Source organism: Phyllobates terribilis, unplaced genomic scaffold (genome assembly GCF_046119375.1).
Source record: "Phyllobates terribilis strain yellow unplaced genomic scaffold, ASM4611937v1 Scaffold_1__5_contigs__length_1240528914, whole genome shotgun sequence".
Taxonomy (NCBI): Eukaryota; Metazoa; Chordata; class Amphibia; order Anura; family Dendrobatidae; genus Phyllobates; species Phyllobates terribilis.
The window spans coordinates 597,685,121-597,711,190 of record NW_027362761.1 but is presented as its reverse complement, the minus strand read 5'-3'; the positions used below and the strand labels follow the sequence as shown (position 1 = coordinate 597,711,190).

The 26,070-nt window shown below is 48.6% G+C and overlaps 1 pseudogene; it reads left to right on the top strand.

Moving 5' to 3' along the window:
- The first annotated feature begins 221 nt into the window (after positions 1-221).
- The window catches only part of LOC141273908 (uncharacterized), a 51,260-nt pseudogene continuing 25,411 nt past the window's right edge, over positions 222-26,070 (top strand).

Sequence of the window (26,070 nt, the reverse complement as noted above, 5' to 3'; positions counted from 1 at the left end):
CATATTGTGTAAGCAACACACCGAGTGAGGTGGTAAAGCGAATGGCTGAGCCTTTGTATGGTTCGGGGAGAAATATAACTGCAGATAACTGGTTTACTGATGTGGGTTTGATTGATTTTTTTAAATCCAAAAAAATATCATATGTGGGTACTGTGCGAAAAAATAAAACACAATTGCCGCCACAGTTTATCAATGTGAAAGGGACAGAACAATACCACAGTATGTTTGAATTTAGTGAAGGCAAAGTTTTAGTGTCCTATGTCCCACGCAAGAACAAAAATGTTATTCTTGTATCCTCCCTTCATGATGATGATGCGATCGATCCTCGGTCTGAAGCACAAAATAAGCCGGAAATGATAACGTTTTACAACGAAACCAAGGGTGGTGTAGACACTGCAGATCAGATGTGTGCTACTTTCAGCGTGTGCAGAAATGTCAGGCGCTGGCCAATGGTAATTTTTTTCACTATGCGAAATGTGGCAGGAATAAATTCTCAAGTTATTTGCAAACAATTGGAATACCCTCTAGCATGCAAATGCGGCTGAGAAAATTTGGCACAGAACATGAACGCGAAGAATCACCAGCTCCCCCACCACCCAAAAGACAGAGATGCAACACCTGCACTGTAGAAACAGGACTCCGGAGACTCTCAAATTATGCATGTAAAAATTGCAAAAATGCTATTTGCCTGGCTCATGCACAAATGATCTGCAAATCATGCTCATTGCTCTGCAAGTGTACTTTTACAGGTGAACCGCTAACATCTGAGAGTGACTGATTTTGAGTACAGTACTATTTCAGCAACCTTATAATTTATTTTGCTTATCTAAATTTTAGGTTTACTAATAGTTTTTGAAGAAAACTGTCGGGTTTTTTTGCAAGTAGCAAAATGTGTGCACTTTGAAACATATTACTTTTCTGGTTAGTAAACATTTTTTTTCCACTTGATTATGTGTATTCTCATTTATTACATTCCTATTAAGGTAACTGATTACTTTTAGAGCATTGAAATGTTAAAAAAAGGAAAATATAGCCAATTTTCTAGCCTGTGCCTGACGGGCGCAATGCCCCTAAACTCGTTATGAAACATATTGCCCCTGACGGAGGGTTAAGTCCCAGGAAGATCTGATCACAGAAGAAGTGTGAATAATGTCATTTATACACAGAGTAGAGAGATGCGGCCTCAGCCCCAAGAAAGAGGAGCAGCGGAGCAATGAAGCCCTTCAAGAGAGGTATTAGAAGCTGGGACAAAAGCCCTGACATGGTGAGACAATCCTGCTGAATCCAGGGCGGTTGGGAGCTATGCACAAGGCTCCCCGCACATTACACACTCGGCTCCGCTCCGCACATTACACACTCTGCTCCGCTCCGCAAATTACACTCGGCTCCGCACATTACACACTCAGCTCCGCTCCGCACATTACACACTCGGCTCCACTTCGCACATTACACACTCGGCTCCGCTCCGCACATTACACACTCGGCTCCGCTCCGCACATTACACACTCGGCTCCGCTCCGCACATTACACACTCGGCTCCGCTCCGCACATTACACACTCGGCTCCGCTCCGCACATTACACACTCGGCTCCGCACCACACATTACACACTCGGTTCCGCTCCGCACATTACACACTCGGTTACGCACCGCACATTACACACTCGGTTCCGCACATTACACGCTCAGCTCCACAACGCACATTACACACTCCGCTCCGCACATTACACACTCGGTTACGCACATTACATGCTCAGCTCCGCACATTACACACTCGTTCCGCTCTGCACATTACACACTCGGCTCCGCTCATTACACGCTCGGCTCCGCACATTACACACTCAGCTCCGCAACGCACATAACACACTCGGCTCTGCAACGCACATTACACACTTGGCTCCGCTCCGCACATTACACACTCGGCTCCGCTCCGCACATTACACACTCGGCTCCGCTCCGCACATTACACACTCGGCACCGCTCCGCACATTACACGCTCGGCTCCGCTCCGCACATTACACGCTCGGCTCCGCACATTACACACTCGGCTCCGCACATTACACACTCGGCTCCGCTCCGCACATTACACACTCGGCTCCGCTCCGCACATTACACACTCGGCTCCGCACATTACACACTCGGCTCCGCTCCGCACATTACACACTAGGCTCCGCTCCGCACATTACACACTCGGCTCCGCACATTACACACTCGGCTCCGCTCCGCACATTACACACTCGGCTCCGCTCCGCACATTACACACTCGGCACCGCTCCGCACATTACACGCTCGGTTCCGCTCCGCACATTACACGCTCGGCTCCGCACATTACACACTCGGCTCCGCACATTACACACTCGGCTCCGCACATTACACACTCGGCTCCGCTCCGCACATTACACACTCGGCTCCGCTCCGCACATTACACACTCGGCTCCGCTCCGCACATTACACACTCGGCTCCGCTCCGCACATTACACACTCGGCTCCGCACATTACACACTCGGCTCCGCTCCGCACATTACACACTAGGCTCCGCTCCGCACATTACACACTCGGCTCCGCACATTACACACTCGGCTCCGCTCCGCACATTACACGCTCGGTTCCGCTCCGCACATTACACGCTCGGCTCCGCACATTACACACTCGGCTCCGCACATTACACACTCGGCTCCGCACATTACACACTCGGCTCCGCTCCGCACATTACACACTCGGCTCCGCTCCGCACATTACACACTCGGCTCCGCTCCGCACATTACACACTCGGCTCCGCACATTACACACTCGGCTCCGCTCCGCACATTACACACTAGGCTCCGCTCCGCACATTACACACTCGGCTCCGCACATTACACACTCGGCTCCGCTCCGCACATTACACACTCGGCTCCGCTCCGCACATTACACACTCGGCTCCGATCCGCAAATTACACTCGGCTCCGCACATTACACACTCAGCTCCACTTCGCACATTACACACTCGGCTCCGCTCCGCACATTACACACTCGGCTCCGCTCCGCACATTACACACTCGGCTCCGCTCCGCATATTACACACTCGGCTCCGCACCACACAATACACACTCGGCTCCGCTCCGCACATTACACACTCGGCTTCGCTCCGCACATTACACACTCGGCTCCGCTCCGCACATTACACACTCGGCTCCGCTCCGCACATTACACACTCGGCTCCGCTCCGCACATTACACACTCGGCTCCGCTCCGCACATTACACACTCGGCTCCACTCCGCACATTACACACTCGGCTCCACTCCGCACATTACACACTCGGCTCCGCACCACACATTACACACTCGGTTCCGCTCCGCACATTACACACTCGGTTACGCACCGCACATTACACACTCGGTTCCGCACATTACACGCTCAGCTCCACAACGCACATTACACACTCCGCTCCGCACATTACACACTCGGTTACGCACATTACATGCTCAGCTCCGCACATTACACACTCGTTCCGCTCTGCACATTACACACTCGGCTCCGCTCATTACACGCTCGGCTCCGCACATTACACACTCAGCTCCGCAACGCACATAACACACTCGGCTCTGCAACGCACATTACACACTTGGCTCCGCTCCGCACATTACACACTCGGCTCCGCTCCGCACATTACACACTCGGCTCCGCTCCGCACATTACACACTCGGCTCCGCTCCGCACATTACACACTCGGCTCCGCTCCGCACATTACACGCTCGGCACCGCTCCGCACATTACACGCTCGGCTCCGCTCCGCACATTACACGCTCGGCTCCGCACATTACACACTCGGCTCCGCACATTACACACTCGGCTCCGCACATTACACACTCGGCTCCGCTCCGCACATTACACACTCGGCTCCGCACATTACACACTCGGCTCCGCTCCGCACATTACACACTAGGCTCCGCTCCGCACATTACACACTCGGCTCCGCACATTACACACTCGGCTCCGCACATTACACACTCGGCTCCGCTCCGCACATTACACACTCGGCTCCGCACATTACACACTCGGCTCCGCTCCGCACATTACACACTCGGCTCCGCACATTACACACTCGGCTCCGCTCCGCACATTACACACTCGGCTCCGCACATTACACGCTCGGCTCCGCTCCGCACGTTACACACTCGGCTCCGCTCCGCACATTACACACTCGGCTCCGCTCCGCACATTACACGCTCGGCTCCGCTCCGCACATTACACACTCGGCTCCGCTCCGCACATTACACACTCGGCTCCGCTCCGCACATTACACGCTCGGCTCCGCTCCGCACATTACACTCTCGGCTCCGCTCCGCACATTACACACTCGGCTCCGCTCCGCACATTACACACTCGGCTCCGCTCCGCACATTACACACTCGGCTCCGCACATTACACACTCGGCTCCGCTCCGCACATTACACACTTGGCTCCGCACATTACACACTCGGCTCCGCTCCGCACATTACACACTCGGCTCCGCACATTACACACTCGGCTCCGCTCCGCACATTACACACTCGGCTCCGCTCCGCACATTACACACTCGGCTCTGCTCCGCACATTACACGCTCGGCTCCGCTCCGCACATTACACACTCGGCTCCGCTTCGCACATTACACACTCGGCTCCGCTCCGCACATTACACACTCGGCTCCGCACATTACACACTCGGCTCTGCTCCGCACATTACACACTCGGCTCCGCTCCGCACATTACACACTCGGCTCTGCTCCGCACATTACACGCTCGGCTCCGCTCCGCACATTACACGCTCGGCTCCGCTCCGCACATTACACGCTCGGCTCCGCTCATTACACGCTCGGCTCCGCACGTTACACACTCGGCTCTGCTCCGTCCTCCTCTATAATACTATACATCATCCAGCACAGCAGAGTCCTGCAGACACTGAGCAGAGAACCCTGGAGCTCCGCCCCTGATCATGTGACTGATCACATGACGGTGACGTCACACAGGTCCTGTCAGCACACAGGTGGAGGTATGTGTGTGATCCTACACTGTATATGGGGGAGAGAGAGCGACAGATCCTGCACTGTATATAGGGGAGAGAGCGACAGACCCTGCACTACACATGGGGGAGAGAGCAACAGACCCTGCAATGTATATGGGGGAGAGAGCAACAGACCCCGCACTATACATGGGGGAGAGAGAGCGACAGACCCCGCACTGCACATGGAGGAGAGAGAGCGACAGACCCCGCACTACACATGGAGGAGAGAGAGCGACAGACCCTGCACTACACATGGAGGAGAGAGAGCGACAGACCCCGCACTACACATGGGGGAGAGAGAGCGACAGACCCCGCACTACACATGGGTGGAGAGAGAGCGACAGACCCTGCACTACACATGGGGGAGAGAGAGCGACAGACCCTGCACTACACATGGAGGAGAGAGAGCGACAGACCCCGCACTACACATGGAGGAGAGAGAGCGACAGACCCTGCACTACACATGGAGGAGAGAGAGCGACAGACCCTGCACTACACATGGAGGAGAGAGAGCGACAGAACCCGCACTACACATGGAGGAGAGAGAGCGACAGACCCCACACTACACATGAGGGAGAGAGAGAGCGACAGACCCTGCACTACACATGGGGGAGAGAGAGCGACAGACCCCACACTACACATGAGGGAGAGAGAGAGCGACAGACCCTGCACTACACATGGGGGAGAGAGAGCGACAGACCCCGCACTACACATGGAGGAGAGAGAGCGACAGACCCCGCACTACACATGGGGGAGAGAGAGCGACAGACCCCGCACTACACATGGAGGAGAGAGAGCGACAGACCCCCCACTACACATAGGGGAGAGAGAGCGACAGACCCCGCACTACACATGGAGGAGAGAGAGTGACAGACCCCGCACTACACATGCGGGAGAGAGAGTGACAGACCCCGCACTACACATGCGGGAGAGAAAGTGACAGACCCCGCACTACACATGCGGGAGAGAGAGTGACAGACCCCGCACTACACATGCGGGAGAGAGAGTGACAGACCCCGCACTACACATGCGGGAGAGAGAGTGACAGACCCCGCACTACACATGCGGGAGAGAGAGTGACAGACCCCGCACTACACATGCGGGAGAGAGAGACAGACCCTGCACTACACATGCAGGAGAGAGAGCGACAGACCCTGCACTACACATGGGGGAGAGAGAGACAGACCCTGCACTACACATGCAGGAGAGAGAGCGACAGACCCTGCACTACACATGGGGGAGAGAGAGCGACAGACCCTGCACTACACATGGGGGAGAGAGAGCGACAGACCCCGCACTGCACATGGAGGAGAGAGAGCGAAAGACCCCGCACTACACATGAGGGAGAGAGCGACAGACCCTGCACTACACATGGAGGAGAGAGAGCGACAGACCCTGCACTACACATGGAGGACAGAGCGACAGACCCTGCACTACACATGGGGGAGAGAGAGCGACAGACCCTGCACTACACATGGAGGAGAGAGAGCGACAGACACCGCACTACACATGGAGGAGAGAGAGCGACAGACACCGCACTACACATGGGGGAGAGAGAGCGACAGACCCTGCACTACACATGGAGGAGAGAGAGCGACAGACCCTGCACTACACATGCAGGAGCGAGAGTGACAGACCCCCACTACACATGGGTGAGAGAGAGGGACAGACCCTGCAATGTCTATGGGGGAGAGAGCGAAAGACCCCGCACTACACATGGGGGAGAGAGAGCGAAAGACCCCGCACTACACATGGGGGAGAGAGAGCGACAGACCTCGTACTACACATGGAGGAGAGAGAACGACAGACCCTGCACTACACATGGAGGAGAGAGCGACAGACCCTGCACTACACATGGGGGAGACAGAGCGACAGACCCTGCACTACACATGGAGGAGAGAGAGCGACAGACCCCGCACTGCACATGGAGGAGAGAGAGCGACAGACCCTGCACTACACATGGTGGAGAGAGAGCGACAGACCCTGCACTACACATGGGGGAGAGAGAGCGACAGACCCTGCACTACACATGGAGGAGAGAGAGTGACAGACCCCGCACTACACATGGAGGAGAGAGAGCGACAGACCCCGCACTACACATGGAGGAGAGAGAGCGACAGACCCCGCACTACACATGGAGGAGAGAGAGCGACACACCCTGCACTACACATGGAGAAGAGAGAGCGACAGACCCCGCACTACACATGGAGGAGAAAGAGCGACAGACCCTGCACTACACATGGAGGAGAGAGAGCGACAGACCCTGCACTACACATGGAGGAGAGAGAGCGACAGACCCTGCACTACACATGGAGGAGAGAGAGCGACAGACCCTGCACTACACATGGAGGAGAGAGAGCGACAGACCCTGCACTACACATGGAGGAGAGAGAGCGACAGACCCCGCCCTACACAATGGGGGAGAGAGAGAGACAGACCCCGCACTACACATGGAGGAGAGAGAGCGACAGACCCCGCACTACACATGCAGGAGAGAGAGCGACAGACCCCGCACTACACATGGAGGAGAGAGAGAGCGCGACAGACCCCGCACTACACATGGAGGAGAGAGAGAGCGCGACAGACCCCGCACTACACATGGAGGAGAGAGAGAGCGACAGACCCCGCACTACACATGGAGCAGAGAGAGCGACAGACCCCGCACTACACATGGAGGAGAGAGAGCGACAGACCCCGCGCTACACAATGGGGAGAGAGAGCGACAGACCCCGCGCTACACATGGAGGAGAGAGAGCGAGAAACCCCGCGCTACACATGGGGGAGAGAGAGAGACAGACCCCGCACTACACATGCAGGAGAGAGAGCGACAGACCCCGCACTACACATGCAGGAGAGAGAGCGACAGACCCCGCACTACACATGGAGGAGAGAGAGAGCGCGACAGACCCCGCACTACACATGGAGGAGAGAGAGAGCGCGACAGACCCCGCACTACACATGGAGGAGAGAGAGAGCGACAGACCCCGCACTACACATGGAGCAGAGAGAGCGACAGACCCCGCACTACACATGGAGGAGAGAGAGCGACAGACCCCTCACTACACATGGGGGAGAGAGAGCGACAGACCCCGCACTACACATGGAGGAGAGAGAGCGACAGATCCCGCACTACACATGGGGGAGAGAGAGCGACAGACCCCGCACTACACATGGGGGAGAGAGCGACAGACCCTGCACTACACATGGAGGAGAGAGAGGGACAGACCCCGCACTACACATGGAGGAGAGAGAGTGACAGACCCCGCACTACACATGGAGGAGAGAGAGCGACAGATCCCGCACTACACATGGGGGAGAGAGAGCGACAGACCCCGCACTACACATGGGGGAGAGAGCGACAGACCCTGCACTACACATGGAGGAGAGAGAGGGACAGACCCCGCACTACACATGGAGGAGAGAGAGAGCGACAGACTCCGCACTACACATGGAGGAGAGAGAGCGACAGACCCCGCACTACACATGGGGGAGAGAGAGCAACAGACCCCGCACTACACATGGAGGAGAGAGAGAGCGACAGACCCCGCACTACACATGGAGGAGAGAGAGTGACAGACCCCGCACTACACATGGAGGAGAGAGAGCGACAGACCCCGCACTACACATGGAGGAGAGAGAGAGCGACAAACCCCGCACTACACATGGAGGAGAGAGAGAGTGACAGACCCTGCACTACACATGGAGGAGAGAGAGTGACAGACCCCGCACTACACATGGAGGAGAGAGAGCGACAGACCCCGCACTACACATGGGGGAGAGAGAGACCATTTTGTATCAGGGTCCGGAGGTTGTACGTTATTAATATTCTCCATGTGACATAATATCCTGTATGATTAGTAACATTGTGCCTTATTATATATTTCTGTGGTTTCCAGTGTGACTTTCTGTGTAGATCTTTAGTTCTCAGAATGCCTGACTTGGATTACACAGGATATGCTGTCACTTGTAGTTCTACAACAGAAGTAGAACAGGGTCATTTGTGTTGTCGTGACCCTGGCGGCCTCCACATTACCGGTACCCCTCTTCTTACTTTGCGCTCTAAAGTCGCATGTCCGGCAGGTTTATTGATAACTCCTTTATAGGCTGTGTGCCCACTATGCGCTTTTTAAGCAATTCCGCTGCAGAAACACTTAAAAAACGCTTGGTAGAAGGCCTGCCATTTGCCCCAATGATAATCCGCATGTGCTGTGCACATGCTGCGGAAATTTCCACTGCGGATTATCATTGCGGAAAAATCTGCAGCACTACCAATTATTTTGCGGAAGCGCTGCGTTTTCGCCGCCACTGACTTGCATTGGAACGCATGGATTCCGCATCACTGCATCTGTACATGCGGAATCCATTTGTTTCAATGTGCGGATGGTACCCGGGTGTGGAGGACAGGAGACTCCTCTGGACCCGGGTACCATAGAACCTGTAAAAAAAGAATAAAATAAAAAATAAATATTATACTTACCTTCTGATGGCCCCCGGTGCGCTTGTCTTCGCTTGCCGGCAGCTTGCGGTGGACTCAAGGACCTGCGCTGATGTCATTTAGTCATGTGACGGGTCACGCGACCGCTGACGTCTTCAGGTCCTTTAGTCCACCGCGATCTGCCGGCAAGCTGAGATAAGGACTCCAGGGGCCATCAGAAGATACAGTAAGTGTAATATTTATTTTTTATTTTTTGACATTCTCTCGGGTCACACTATATAAATCCATGCCGGTTGCATGGATTTATATAGTGTGACCATGTTGACAAGCACTTTCCAACTGATGCTAAAAATCGCTTGACAAGCAGCATGCGGAAATGCAAGTGAAGAACGCTTCGCATCCACATGTCCCTGGCTGGAAAAACGCATGTACAATCCGCATGTACAAACCGCATGTACAATCCGCATGTACAATCCGCATGTACAATCCGCATGTACAATCCTCATGTACAATCCGCATGTACAATCCGCATGTACAATCCTCATGTACAATCCGCATGTACAATCCTCATGTACAATCCTCATGTACAATCCGCATGTACAATCCTCATGTACAATCCTCATGTACAATCCTCATGTACAATCCGCATGTGTTTTTTATGCCAGAGAGATGCAGAAACGTTCAGGAAAAATCCGGAGCATTTCTGCACCGTGGGCACATAGCCATAGCCAGACACGACAGTCACCTCTTCAGATCGTGCTTTACCAAGCAGTTCAAGCCTTGCGATTGTTTACAAAGTGATAGACATCAAAAACCTAAGATAGAAACAAAATCAGCATATACCCTGCTGTAAGAAAGGAAGTGGAAAGTAATAGTGAATATGAATAACATAGGGGACTTAGTAAACACAAAAAAAGCGTAAAAGTGTTGGCAGCGGATTACTCTCTGTACTGTCCTGCAGGTCAACAGTGAATATATGTTTGTTCAGGAACAAAGATAACACAGCTTACAACTGGTATTTCTTATAGCTTAGGATCTTCGCATCTTGTCTGTCAGCTTACAAAGTGAAAATTTGCTTCAGCTACACTCACTCACACACACACTCACACACACACACACACACTCACACACTGCTTGAAAGGAAACTTCCTTGTTTTTCAGTGAATTATTAGCAATATAACTCTCTTGCTGGAAACAGAAACTTATGCACTATTAAACAGTAGTACATAGTAATTGATGCAATATATACAATAATAAGCGTTATTCCAACACCCCCACTCAACAACCACTTATCCTGCTAGTTCCATACTGATTCTGAGTTCTTCAATTTTAGCTTTTGGAAGTGGCTTTGTCATAACATCAGCTATGATCTGGTCAGTTTCGCAATAAACAAACTCAAGTAATGTCACGTTCTATCAGATCACGCAGGTGATGATATTTAATGTCATTGTGTTTGGTTCTCGCATTTATCTTCTCACTGCATGAAAGTTTAATGCATCCTTGGTTGTTTTCATAAATCACCGTCGGATGAGCTGATGGCTTACCAAGATCGAATGACCGCTTGACTTGCGTGGGCTGCAGACACATACTCTGCTTCTGTAGATGACAAGGCTACAGACACCTGTTTTCTGCTAGACCAAGAAACTGAACTTTCTCCAAACTTGAACAAATAGCCTTTTTGCATCACTTAATTCACCAATGCTGAGTTTTAGATCTCTCTCTTTCAAATATCGAAGAACTCTCTTAATGGTATTCCAGTCTTTTTGGCGCGGTTTTTCCACATATCTGCAGGCAATTCCAATTGTTGCTGCGATATCTGATCGAGTCATAGTTGCTATATAGAGAAGTGCCCCCACTGACTGTCTGTATTTCTCATTGTTAGGTAACAGATCAGCTTCTTCCAACTTTAAGTAGGATGGTTCCATTGGGGTTGATATACCTTTTGGCTTCTGACTTTCCAAACTGATTCAAAATATAGTTGATTTTTCCACTTTGGTTTAGAAAAAACTTCCATCTTCTTTTTGGACCTGGATTCTTAGATAATATGTTTAGATTTGAGAGTCCTCAGTGGTTGATACCTTTTAATGGCTAACTGAAAAGATGGTAACAAATTGCAAGCTGTCGAGACTTCTCTGGTCTCTTCATCAGGCATGGTATATCACAAAATCTGAAGAGTCACATATTTATACACAATAAGACACAGAAATAATTCAATAGATGAGACAAGTGATGTAAAGCAGAACTATCATTATGGGAGAAGGATAAACAGTTGTGGCCATACATATTGGAATAGCTCATAGATAAGGAGTGTGAGTTTTATTGTCCCGTTATTGAAGTCTGGTCAAGTTTTGTTATGCCCCCACAGGTCTGAGGAGCACATTCCTTAGTTGATGTAGAATGACATAAATCCATGCGACATATTCATTCCTGCACTGAGTGTGTCAAAGGTCGTCATGAGTTTATATTCCCAGACTGTCCTGTCTCTCTGAGATTTGAAATTACCTTTTAATACCAGTAACTTAATGATACAAAAATGTTTTGCCACGGTTAGATCTATTCTTTTTTCTTTTATTGTGTGGCGATGAGAATTCATCTTTGTTCTAAGTTTTTGCCCTCTCTCCTCAACATATAGACCCCCAGCTGGACATTTAGTACATATAATTAAGGACACTACATTAGATATGATTCAGCTGAAAGTACCTGGGATCTTGTAGTACTGATGTGAATTGGGGATCTTTATCTTGTTCGTGGTTAATATAAACGGACAGGTTTTACATTTTTTTTGGTTGCAGGGAAAGGTTCCTGTAGCTGGAGGAGATGACAGGGAGCTTCTGACAATGATGCTTCTTAGATTTGGGGGCTGCCTGAAACACAGAAGTGGGGGGTCTGGAAATATGGATTGTAATCGGGCATCTTTTTGTAGTAAGGGTTGTAGTTTCCATGCAGCTCTCCTTAGCACCTCCAGGTTTGGATTGTAGGTGACTACCAGAGGCACCCAGTTGCTTTTTTGTTTAGTTTTGTAATGTAGGAGATGATTCCTTGATGTTTTGGTGGCTCTTGTAATCTGGTTCTCAATTGTTGTTGGATGGTAGCCCTGATTCAAAAAGATCTTTCTGAGGCCACCACGGTTTTTGTCTCTATCCATAGGGTTGGAACATATCTGATTGTATCTGATGGCTTGGCTGTAGACAATAGTTTTTTGTGTGTTTTGGATGGAAACTGTCCCATTTAAGGTATGTTGGACGGTCGACTGGCTTCCAGTACAGGGATGTCTCTATTTCATTGTTCTGTAGCTTAATGATGGTGTCCAAAAAGTTAATTTCAGTGCAGGAGTAATTCAGTGTTTAACCCCTTACTGGCCCAGGGCGTATTCGTACGCCCCAGGCCAGCACCCCCGGTTCAGTGAGGGCTCCGGCGCTGAGCCCATACTGAACTGGGCACATGTCAGCTGATTATTACAGCTGACATGTGCCCGCAACAGCCACGGGTGGAATGTTAACATGTTAAATGCCGCTCTCAATCTCTGACAGCGGCATTTAACATCGCCGCACCGGAAGCGCGGCATTAGCCCCGCCCATCGGTGACCCCATCACGTGATCGCGGGTCACCGATGGGTGGTCATGACAACCCTGGGTCTGCAGCAGACACCAGTGGTTGGTCATGTAAAGATTACTATGAGCGCCACCTAGTGGTCGGTGCTCATAGTACAGGAGAATTTCTGCTACATACAGGTGATCTGCTGATCATCTGTATGTAGCAGAGGCGATCGGACAGTTGCTGCTTCTAGTCTCCTATGGAGACTATAGAAACAAGCAAAAAGTTTAAAAAAATATTTTTAAAAATATTTTTAAAAAATATAAAAGTTTAAATCACCCCTCTATTGCCCCATTCAAAATAAAATAATAAAAAATAAACCCCACATACACATATTTGGTATCGCCGCATTCAGAATCGCCCGATCTATCAATATAAAAAAATAATTAATCCGATCTGATAAAATGCAATAACGGGCGATCAAAACATCGGATCTGCCCAAAAATGGTATTATTAAAAACGTCAGCTCGCTGCGCAAAAAACAAGCCCCCATCCGGCCCCAGATCCCCAAAAATGGAGACGCTACGGGTCTCGGAAAATGGCGCCATTTAAAAAAAAAAAAATTTAGCAAATTTTGGAAATTTTTTTCACCACTTAAATGAAAAAGAACCTGTACATGTTTGGTGTCTACGAACTCGAGAATAATAATGGCAGGTCAGTTTTAGCATTCAGTGAACGTGGTAAAAAAATAGAAAAAAAAAAAAACATCTGTGGTATTGCACTTTTTTTGCAATTTCACTTCACTTGGAATTTTTTTTCCCGTTTTCCAGTACATGATATGGTAAAACTAGTAATGGCGTTTAAAAGTACAACTCGTCCCGCAAAAAATAAGCCCTCACACGGCCATATTGACCAAACAATAAAAACACTATGGCTCTGGGAACAAGGGGAGCAAAAAACGAAAATGCAAAAACGGAAAATCCCAAGGTCGCGAAGGGGTTAAGTTGGTGGTGGGATGAAATTGATTTAAGTGTTCATGGAACGTCTTCAGCTGTTGCTCAGACCCCGTCCAGATGATTAAAATATCGTCAATGTAACGATAGTAGGCCAGAGGCCTGATGAGACAAAAAGTCACTTTCAAGCTTGGCCATGAAAAGATTTGCTCACTCTGGAGCCTTTTTACTTCCCATCGCTGTTCCAGTCTCCTGTAGATATATGTTGTTATCAAATTCAAAGTAATTGTGGGTGAGGATGAATTTTGTAAGTTTCACCACAGACTCAGCATCAATTCCTGTATTTTCCATGAAGACTTTGCAGGCATCTAATCCATCCTGATGTGGGATATTAGAGTACGATTCCACATCCATGGCGGCCAGGATGGTTCCTTCTGGTAGAGGACCTATTGCTGCTAGTTTATTCAGTAGGTTCATCGTATTCTGAATGAAGCTGTGAGTATCCTTTACCAGAGGTTTAAGAATACCCTCTACCCATCCAGAAACTTGCTCAGTATGGAGCCCACACGTGAAATAATTGGTCTTCCTGGATTTCCAGATTTGTGGATTTTGGGAATATCCCTATTCTTGGTCTCTCTGGTATCAGGTCATCGGCTCATATGGATTCGTCAGGCAGACAAGATACCAACTTGTTTAGTTCCTTGTAATAGTCCTGTGCAGGGTCGTCAGACTCCAATTTTTTGTTTCTGCCAGTGTGTGACCTTCCTTGAGATGGTACCTTGACCACTCTCTTCACACTCGTGTTGTGTATCCTGTTGGCTTGTTTTATCCGAGTGGTGACTAGTGATCATATCATGATTTTTTATCATGAAAATATGTATTTAAAGAAATGGACCATGTTGAATAGCCTCGGTTGAGCTTTTATGTTCTAGAGGCTGTATGATTGATAGCTGTACCCTTTTTGGTCTAGCGCTTAGTCACTTTAAGTATTCTGTCTACCTTTGCTGTTTACAGCACTTTATGTGTGCTCCTAAGGGCTATATTTTAACTAAATTAATAAAGGTTAATTTTTAGGGGGGGGGGGGGGTTCAGTAAACAGTACTAGTGTCCCCCTGTAGGGGATTTTTTTTCTTGTAATCTGATACTATGACTTTGCTTTAAAGGGAACCTTTCACCATAAATAACGCTATTAACTTGTAGATATGGGGTTAATCTGCAGGTTAACAGCGTTATGCTGCCCGGTGCCTGCACGCAGCCGAATGCTAACTTTATTCTCCCCGCCAGCATTTGGTTTCAGTCCTGGGGTTGAGTGCAGCGCCAGTTTAGTCACCGCTCTGAGTATAGGGAGCGGCGGCTGTAACTACTCCCCCGGCCCTGACTTGCACTCTCTCTACATTGGGGCTCAGCTGTCAGTCATGGGGCCAAGGGCGCAGTTACAGCCGTTGCTCTCTATACTCAGAGTGGTGACTGAATCGGTGCCGCCCCGCACTCGGCTATTTGCAGGCGCCGGGCAGCATAATAACGCTATTAACCTGCAGATTAATGGCATATTTGCAGGTTAATAGTGTTATTTGTGGTGACCGTTTCCCTTTAACCTCAAGCATTGAGGAGCTACCTCAATAAGTGATTCCTCTGTTCAATAGCAGAGAGAATACAACATCTACACTTTTATATCTTATCAAACGATTTCTCCTTATTATCTCCAGGTGTATTTTATGTTTTTCCCTTTTTGTTGATTTTTTTTTTTAAACATCTCATCCTCTTTACAATAAAGGATCTTCGTTTTTGTTTTGTTTTTTTTAAATAGGAGATTTGTCTTGATTGACCCATTAAGGATGAATAAGGACAGAGACCAGATGGTGGAGAGGATACTAAACCTCACCCTGGAGATAATCTTCCATCTTACCGGAGAGGTGAGAGGTTCTGATGTCATCACATGACATCATTATCTATGGGAATAACAGGTGATATGGCTGGAGAGGTGAGAGGTTCTGATATCATCACATGACATCATTATCTATGGGAATAACAGGTGATATGACCGGAGAGGTGAGAGGTTGTGATGTCATCACATGACATCATTATCTATGGGAATAACAGATGATATGACCGGAGAGGTAAATTGTAAAGGGAAAAAGAGCTATCACTCTATCACTCCCTCTGATCCTCTACGACCTCGTACTATGAACTGGTAATTGAAGTAGGTTATCTGATGGAGAGCTGACATAAAGTGGGAGTTGAGACTTTTCTCATCTGTGTGGATAAGGATATATTCACATGTCCAGTAATGATCTGTTAGTACGAATGCAGCATCAATCCGTAGGCAAAAAAGTTATGCACACACAACTTTGTAGTCTGTTTTTCAAAAACTGATCTCTGCCATTTTTTTTAACATTGAAGTCTATGGAGCACGAATCTGTTAATTAGTAGTGTTGAGCGAGCACTAAAATGCTCGGGTGCTCGAAGCTCAGGCCGAGCTCGCCGTGATACTCGGGTGCTCGACCCGAGCAACGAGCCCAATGTTAGTCTATGGGAGACTCGAGCATTTTTGCGGTGGCACCCCCGGCAGTCTTTTAAAAGCCTAACAAGTGCCCAAAACGATAGTGACAGTGCTCAAATGACATGAGGACAGCATGGGGATCGCCCCAGGAAGCATTTCTGACCCCCAGGTCACTGCTGTCAACAACGTGGTCAGAGGTAGTAAGCCACTTTTACTGGCTCACAATAAAACGTTCAAAAACGAAAGTGGAACTTTTTTCCTGTGAAATATGTTAAGGAACATCCTTTCCAGGGTAAAGACTTGTGTATAAGTTAAAATAAATGACCAAAAACAAAAATACTCCTCCACACCTTTGGCTATGTTCACAAGTAGCATTTTTTATGCGTTTTTGCACTTTTGTATTGCTTTCAACTATGACAAATGCATTCACCGTGAAATGTCATTTTAACATTTTACAACCTTATCTGGCCATGTGCTGTGTGACACATGCATAAAGTGCTGAAAAGACAAGGGAACAGCATGGGGAAGACCCCTGGAAGCATCTCCCAGGTCACTGTCTAAAAGTGTGCCCATCATAAGTGATCCTTACTGCATCAGAAGATGCAGACTTGCAACTATCCCCATGCAAGTTCTAGTCCCAGGGCAGTGTTCAATTGTACCTCCCCCATTCCTTGCAATACAAGCTCAAGTATGCAGCCTGCCACCCACCCACCCCCAGGCTGCAATGCCATACTGCTTGCTTGCTTGAACTTGAAATTGGGCCTTTTAGGCATGTGGAGGCGGAATCTGGCCACCACGTCATGGCTGTGTTGGCGGCCTGGAATCCATACTCAGTCCCCAGCCGCCCGGCGGCCGGGTGTCCATACTCGGTCCCCAGTTTCCCCGCGGCCGGGTGTCCACACACGGTCCCCAGCCGCCTGGGGGCAGCCGGGTGTCCATAAACGGTCCCCAGCCGCCCCTATTTCTCCTTGGAACATCCCCCCACACACTTTTCTTAGCCCGGCCTGCTTTAGGCAGCATTGGACGAGCCCACCAGAGAACCAGACTCCTCCGGTGGACCCTGACTTCTCCATCGGTGGAGTTGAGAGTGCCAAGGTGAGGAGCATGATGATGATGACAGAAGTTAGCATCTGCTATGTTTTCTTTTAATGCAAGTGTAAGTGTGCAGCTTGCCACCCACCCACCCCCAGACTGCAATTCCATACTGCTAGCTTGCACTTGAAATGGGACCTTTTAGTTTGGAGGAGGCCGAAGCTGGCCACTACCTCATGGCTGCTTCGGCAGCGAGGTATCCATACTCAGTCCCCAGCCGCCCATATTTGTCCTGGTGTGCCTTATACATAAGATTAAGCGCGTATACCAAAACATTACCTGTGCCCTTCCCAGTGCATTTAGTGGGAAGGAGAGCCTATTCAGCTGTAGTGTGTGCATGCCAAACCCCTGTTCATGGTACATGCGAAGATGCCTCCCACCTTGCACCTGTCGTTGCAGGCTTGCAACTATCCCCATTCAAGTCCTTGTCCCAGGGCAGTGTTCAATTGTACCTCTGCCATTCCTTGCAATGCAAGCGCAAGTATGCAGCCTGCCACCCACCCACCCCCAGGCTGCAATACCATGCTGCTTGCTTGCTTGCACTTTAAATTGGGCCTTTTAAGCATGTGGAGGCGGAATCTGGCCACCACGCCATGGCTGTGTCGGCGGCCTGGTATCCATACTCAGTCCCCAGCCGCCTGGTGGCCGGGTGTCCCCGCTTGCTCCCCAGCCTCCAGGGGGTGGCCGGGTGTCCATACTCGGTCCCCAGCCACCCCTATTTGTCCCGGTAACCTTTCCCACACTTTTCTTAGCCTGGCCTGCTTTAGGGCAGCATTGGCCGAGCCCATCGGACTATCAGACTCCTCCGGTGGGCCCTGGCTTCTCCATCAGGGGAGTTGAGAGTGCCAAGGTGAGGAGCATGATGAGGATGATAGAAGTTAGCATCTGCTTTGTTTTGTTGTAATGCAAGCGCATGTATGTAGTAGCGGCTAGGCCTGAGGTGGTCAGCGTTTTGGCGCATATCCTACCTCCTCCGAGGATTGCTGGATGTTTTCCTGCTACTATCCAAGTTCTATGACTCCCGTTAAAACAAAGCTTCAGGTGATAAATGATGGATGAGGTAGTGGCAAAGGAGAAAGAGCAGGAGGAACAGGGACCATTCACATCAATATCAGGCCAGTCAACCAGATATGTCTTGTAGGATATGTTTCTGTAACAAAAGGAGCGGTTCGGCTACACAGTTATAGGGCATACAGTGAGTGCAATGCCTAACAAAAATTTCGAGCCACTCCAATGCCCCTTGGAAATGACATGGAGGTCAGAGGGCGTTAACTAAACCTTTTTTTCCATTTATAGCAACTGGGTCTCCCGTGCATTGTTGGCCTAAGCAGTGAATGGAAGGCTTTCCAAAAATTATGAGGAACTGCAATGCCCCTTACAAGAGCCATGTGTGGCACCCCAGGGGTCTGGTCACCACAGTAATAGAGATATTACGTCGGAGAGCAAGTGGGAGGTTTCCTGGTCAGGATCCCTTAAACATGCAACATCCTCCTGCCCCAATCCTGGGAGGGGAGAATTCTGCCCTTATAAACTGGATCTGGGGCGGGGTTGAGTGAGTCAGAGAACAGTCAGAGTCAGAGTGAGAGCAAGGGAAAGTAACAGCAATGAGCTCTGTAGGAGCTAGGAGCTAAAAACCAGGGGCTGGAAGCTGAGCAGAGCTCGCCCTGGCAGAAGACAATAGGAACCGGACACAGGAGTCCGAAGCTGTGAGGACTTATATATCCAGCAGCAGAAACCAGCCGGCAGGGGATTTCAGGTCCTCTGGCCATAGAAGCCCGGAGGCTCAGTCACAAGCAAGGGACCAGCACCGCCGTCGTGGAGCGGAGGCTAACAGAAGGCCCCAAGTCACCAGCCATACGGGTGAGCACTACACGGTACACTCAGGGACGTGGGCTACTTCTACCCGCTTACAGCAAGGTAGCCAGGAAGAGTGCAGACAGACGGGGAGGCCTACAACTCCACCTGGCCAGGGGAACTCCTGCTTGCTCACAGACTGACCAGGCCTCTTATGCTAGCCAGTACTCCCGGGATGGTCTACCTTATAATCATCAGTAAAGACCCTGAACTGCACTGCAAAGACTCTGAGTCATTCCTGTTGCGCTCGTGCACCATCACCCCCATCATCCACACTCACTGCCCTGAGGCTATACTCCTCCCGAGGGGAGTTATCCCATTCTATGCTGCGCACACAACACCAGCCTCAGCGGTCTGCCTCGCAGCGGTGGTACTCCCTGACCGCAATCCACGGGTGGCGCAGTCGGACAATTAACCTCAAAACCTAAGAAAGACTGCCACTGGTTTGATCAGCCTGAGCCATGGGACCGGATCACCGCCACGAAGACTACAGACCCCAGAGACCTGGCACCGGGTATCCCACACACGTGTACACACGGCCCAGGGGGCGCGTCACATGCAGTACAGCATATTACAAACATAAGTCCCATTATTGGGGAGTGGGTGTTCCATGGTATTTGCTTATGCTTTCCAAGCAAAAGCTGCCAAAAATTAGGACGGAGCAACTTGCAATGCCCCTTACAAGAGCCATGCAGTACAGCATATTACTAACATAAGTCCCATTATTGGGGAGTGGGTGTCCCATAGTATTTGCTTATGCTTTCCCAGCAAAAGCTGCCAAAAATTAGGACGGAGCAACTTGCCATGCAGTACAGCATATTACAAACATAAGTCCCATTATTGGGGAGTGGGTGTCCCATAGTATTTGCTTATGCTTTCCCAGCAAAAGCTGCCAAAAATTAGGACGGAGCAACTTGCAATGCCCCTTACAAGAGCCATGCAGTACAGCATATTACAAACATAAGTCCCATTATTAGGGAGTGGGTGTCCCATAGTATTTGCTTATGCTTTCCAAGCAAAAGCTGCCAAAAATTAGGACGGAGCAACTTGCAATGCCCCTTACAAGAGCCATGCAGTACAGCATATTACAAACATAAGTCCCATTATTGGGGAGTGGGTGTCCCATAGTATTTGCTTATGCTTTCCAAGCAAAAGCTGCCAAAAATTAGGACGGAGCAACTTGCAATGCCCCTTACAAGAGCCATGCAGTACAGCATATTACAAACATAAGTCCCATTATTGGGGAGTGGGTGTCCCATAGTATTTGCTTATGCTTTCCAAGCAAAAGCTGCCAAAAATTAGGACGGAGCAACTTGCAATGCCCCTTACAAGAGCCATGCAGTACAGCATATTACAAACATAAGTCCCATTATTGGGGAGTGGGTGTCCCATAGTATTTTCTTATGCTTTCCCAGCAAAAGCTGCCAAAAATTAGAACGGAGCAACTTGCAATGCCCCTTACAAGAGCCATGCAGTACAGCATATTACAAACATAAGTCCCATTATTGGGGAGTGGGTGTCCCATAGTATTTGCTTATGCCTTGCAAGCAAAAGCTGCCAAAAATAAGGACAGAGGAACTTGCAATGCTGGCACCCTGGTGGTATAGTGGTGGTGGAGGCTGAGGATAAGGAGAAGAAGATTAAACAGCCGAAACGAGGAAGCGTATACCCATGTGTGGGTGTGAAGCGGTGCATGTGAATACACCTCCCGAAATAACACAGTGGATTTGACTTTATGTTACTCTGCTGTCATTTGGTGGTGATGAGAAGTCTGGCCCAATCCAGCCCTTGTTCATTTTGATAAGGGTCAGCTTGTCAGCATTGTCAGCTGACAGGCGAGTGCGCTTATCAGTTATAGTTCCCCCAGCGGCACTAAAAACACGTTCCGATAACACGCTAGCGGCAGGGCAGGCCAGGACCTCCAAGGCGTACAGAGCGAGTTCATTCCAAGTGTCCAGCTTGGATACCCAATAATTAAAAGGCACAGAGGAATCACGGAGGACGCTGGTACGATCGGCAAGGTACTCCCTCACCATCTTTTGAAACTTTCCACTCCTTGTGAGAGTACCCCGCGCCTCAGGGCTTGTAAGCTGGGCGGGTGTCAGAAAACTGTCCCAGAACATTGACAGTGTTCCCCTGCCTCTGCTGGATTTGAGTTGCATCTCTCTCGCCTGTACGCCTTGGTTGGGCAACGAACTGTGATCTCTGCCGCTAGCGTGTTCAGATGGGAATTTTTTTAAGAGTTCTGCAGCAAGGGCCTTCTAGTATTGACCCATTTTTGTAGACCTCTCAACCTCAGGAATAAGAGAGTGAAAGTTCTCCTTGTAGCGGGGGTCTACAAGTGTCACCAACCAGTAATGACTGTCACCCAACATTTTGACAACGCGAGGGTCACGGTTAAGGCAGCGTAACATAAAGTCAGCCATGCGTGCCAGACTGGTAACGGGCAAGATTTCCGTGTCCTCACCAAGATGACGACTGACCATGCTCTCCTCCTCCTCTTCCTCCTCCCCCCTGTCCTCAGGCCACCCACGCTGAACCAACGGTATGACACTTGTACAGGTACTACCGTCTACAACGCATGATAGCAGCTCCTGTTCTTCCTCCTCCTCCTCCTCCTCCTCCTCTCCCTCATTGTCCCCCAATGCACGTTGGGATGAGATGAGGCTGGGCTGTGTGTAATCGCCCGCTACGGCTTCTTGATCCATCTCATCATACTCTGGCTGCAATGCCTCCTCTTTAATTCTCTGCAGAGAGCGTTGCAAAAGACAGACAAGTGGGATGCTGACACTAATGATGGCGTCATCGCCACTCACCATCTTGGTGGCCTCCTCAAAGTTTGTCAGGATGGTACATATGTCAGACATCCAGGTCCACTCCTGAGGTCTTATGTGTGGAGTCTGACCTGAATATCGACGGCCTTGTTGCAGCTGGTACTCCACAACTGCTCTCTTCTGCTCACAAATCCTTTGCAACATGTGGAGGGTAGAGTTCCAACGTGTGGGGACATCACACACCAGTCGGTGTGCCGGAAGCTGCAAACGCTGCTGCAACACAGCAAGGGCGGCGGAAGCTGTAGCCGACTTGCGAAAATGAGCTGACAGGCGGCGTACTTTCACGAGCAGATCTGGCAACTCGGGGTACGATTTAAGAAACCGCTGAACCACGAGGTTAAGCACATGAGCCAGGCATGGTACGTGTGTGATCTCACCTCGCCTCAGAGCCGCCACCAGGTTACGGCCATTGTCACACACGACCATGCCGGGATGTAGGTTCAGCGGTCTAAGCCACAGATCTGCCTGCTCTTTCACAGCTGTCCACAACTCACAAGCAGTGTGAGGTTTATCACCTAAGCTTATGAGTTTCAGCACAGCCTGTTGCCGCTTGGCGGAGGCAGTACTGCAATGCTTCCAGCTTGTAACTGATGTGGTGCTATCTGAGATGGAGGCTGATATAAATATATAACACGAAAAAGGGTATGCGCAGCTTCCTTAGGGTGGTGCCTATATGATGCAAAAACCACTGTATGAAAAAATTAGCACCAAGGCACACTATAGAGTTCGTGACAACAATTGAATATTTCAGTAAATGTTTATTGCCAACAACGTAGGACAGATTTTCAACCAACGTCAACGTTTCGGCTCGCAGAGCCTTTCTCAAGGTTTATCTGTATATAATAGATCAACAGATAAAGTCATCAAACAAGCTACAACCAAAATTGCTCATACAAAATAAAGTTTTTTATATATACAGCTCTATATGTCCGTGGCGTGGACAAACATCAGCACAAATAAAATAGAAGTGAACATAATTTGCAGCAATAACGATGATGATATTGACATAGTGAAGGCCATCGGCTGCACATGAACTCCATTCTGTGAGCACATCAGAAGTGTAACTCTGTATACAGACATAAATGATAAGATGTGTAAAAAGACATCAATTAAAGGAGCTCCTCATGCAGGCTAGACGAGAAGGGAAAAAAAAAAAAAAAAGGGAAGAGAGAGGCATAAAAAATGGAAAATGAGTGAAGAATAGGAGGGAAAAAGAGGAAAACCAGACAAAGAAAAAAAAGGAAAAGAAAAATAAGGAAAGAGAAAAAAAAGGGGAACAAAAATTCACAAAAGGAAACAGGAGTACAAGGATCAGGAGACTAAGAGCAATATAAAAGTAGAAGGACAGTAGAAATATACCGTATAATAGCCATATAGTTACCTATCCACTGGTGCTGGAGAGAATAAATTTCTATAAGTATAGAAATAGCGAAAGAGTTAATGAAAAGGAATAGAAATTAGAAAGAAAATCCATAAGGCATAAGGAAATACCTGGCAAATCCTGCGTAATCCACGTGAGTCAATAGCCTGGGCTGGGCGGTGTGTGTGCGCTCTCAGTGCACGCTCATTTAAATGAGGCCGGGGCGGAAGTGTGTGCCCGGCAGAAATCAGCTGTGCGATGACGTGTGACGGACAGACTGCGCATGCGCAGAGGTATCAGAGCCGGGGAAAGCCGGAAAAAGCCGAAGGCAGTGCGCGAATAAGACAAATATGAGAACGGGAAGAAGTAAAGGGCACGCATAACAGGACAGACCACAAAGAAAAAGATTAAGGACATAAGTACAGGAGAAATACGTAGTAAAAGAAGAGGAGGGTATTAGCAAGAGAAAGAGAGATGTAAGGAAAATATGAGAAAACACTAATAGCTATAAAAGAATACATAGCTACAGAGGAGATGCATGGTAGATAGAAAGAAATTATAGGAAACGTAGAAAGGAACAATATAAGGCGAGCCATACCTGAGAAGCACCTAATTGACCTATGAAAACCAAATGATTTATTATGAGTAAATAAACATATCAAACATAAAAAAATAATAAAAACGATTAGAAAACCAAAAGACAAATAAAGATAATAATCATATTACAAGGCATATACAACAGAGACCTAAAATGAAAAAAAGAGAGAGAAGACTACATAAAAGGAATGAAATCTAAATAAAATCTGAAAGGATTTCACTAAGTTTAAAATAAACAGGCCCTTAATTGAGGAAGACCTATAAAGTGAAATCCTCATAGAGAGGATTAAAGACAGATAAAGACAATTTTTAAATCAATAAAAAACCTCATATTCCCTATTCAGTCCATATGGTTCCAATGTATTCAGCCTATGAATCCAATAAGCCTCTCTTTCTCTCAACCTACGGATTCTATTGCCTCCACGTCTAAAGGGGGGAACGTGCTCCAACACCTGAAAGCGAAGCTGAGAGATGTCATGTCCCCTCGAGACAAAATGTGCTGGTATGGGTAGCAACATTCTCTTGCACCGTATTGTTGACTTATGTTGAGAGATGCGGTCTCGGATATGCTGGATAGTCTCTCCAACATATCCGAGACCGCAGGGACACCTAATGAGATATATGACAAATGACGAGTCACATGTAAAAAATCCGCGGATCGGGAACTTCTTACCCGATCGGGGATGTGTGAATGAATCGCCCTTAGATACATTCGAACACTGTGGACAATGAAGACAGGGGAATGTACCCCTTTTGGGTGTAGATAGAAAAGTCTGTATATCTTTAACTGTTTTAGAGCCAAGGTCAGCTCTAACAAGTATGTCTCGAAGGTTCTGAGATTTTTTATGACAAACTAAAGGTAAGTTTTGAAATTCAGGTATATTAGGGTAAGAGTTCCTTAGGAGGGCCCAGTGGGTATGAATAACTGTATGAATGGCATACATAAAAGGATGGTAAGTGTTGACAAATGTCACTCTGGGGCCTACTATACTTGGCCCAGAAATCTTGGGTGCAATAGAGAGACAAGTATCAGGATAACCCCGTTTCCGAAATTTGTTCTGCATTTCCTTAAGTCGGATATCACGAGTGTGACTGTCAGAGACAATACGGTTAACCCTCTGAAACTGTGAGTATGGTAATGCTCTCTTCATGTGTTTAGGGTGGCAACTCGAGAAATGTAAAAGACTATTCCTATCTGTAGGTTTAATGAAAAGATCTGTAGACAGTGTTCCCTCTTTGTTCAAGATGACATACGTATCTAGAAAACTAATCTTGTGAGAATGATAATGTAAAGTGAAGGTAAGCCGTGGGACTGCATGATTAATAGTTTCAAAAAACGTGTTAAGGGAAGATTGATCCCCATGCCAAATCAGGAAAATATCGTCAATGTATCTCTTCCAGATTAAGGCATGTCTCTGGAAGAGGACATTGGGATAAATATGAGAAAGTTCAAATTGAGCCATATAAATATTGGCATACGGAGGCGCCACATTGGAGCCCATCGCTGTACCAGTCATTTGCATAAAAAATTGGTCCTCAAACATGAAAAAGTTTTTTGACAAAACCAGCCTAAGTGTTGAAATGCAAAATTCCTTTTGTAAAGCATCAAAGTCAGTAAACGCGTCAAGGAATGATCCAACTGCCTGAATCCCTTTTCCATGCTCAATATTTGTATACAAACTGTTTACATCAAGTGTCACAAGTATACTATCCAATGGGATGGAGGTCAAGTCTTTGATAGACGACAAAAAATGGGAAGTGTCCCTAAGATATGAGGGTATGTGGCACAGTAATGGTGTGAGAATCTTCTCTAAGGTAATAGCAAGAGGTGAGAGTAGAGAACACGTAGATGCTACAATTGGTCGCCCGGGGGGGAAAGACAGGTTTTT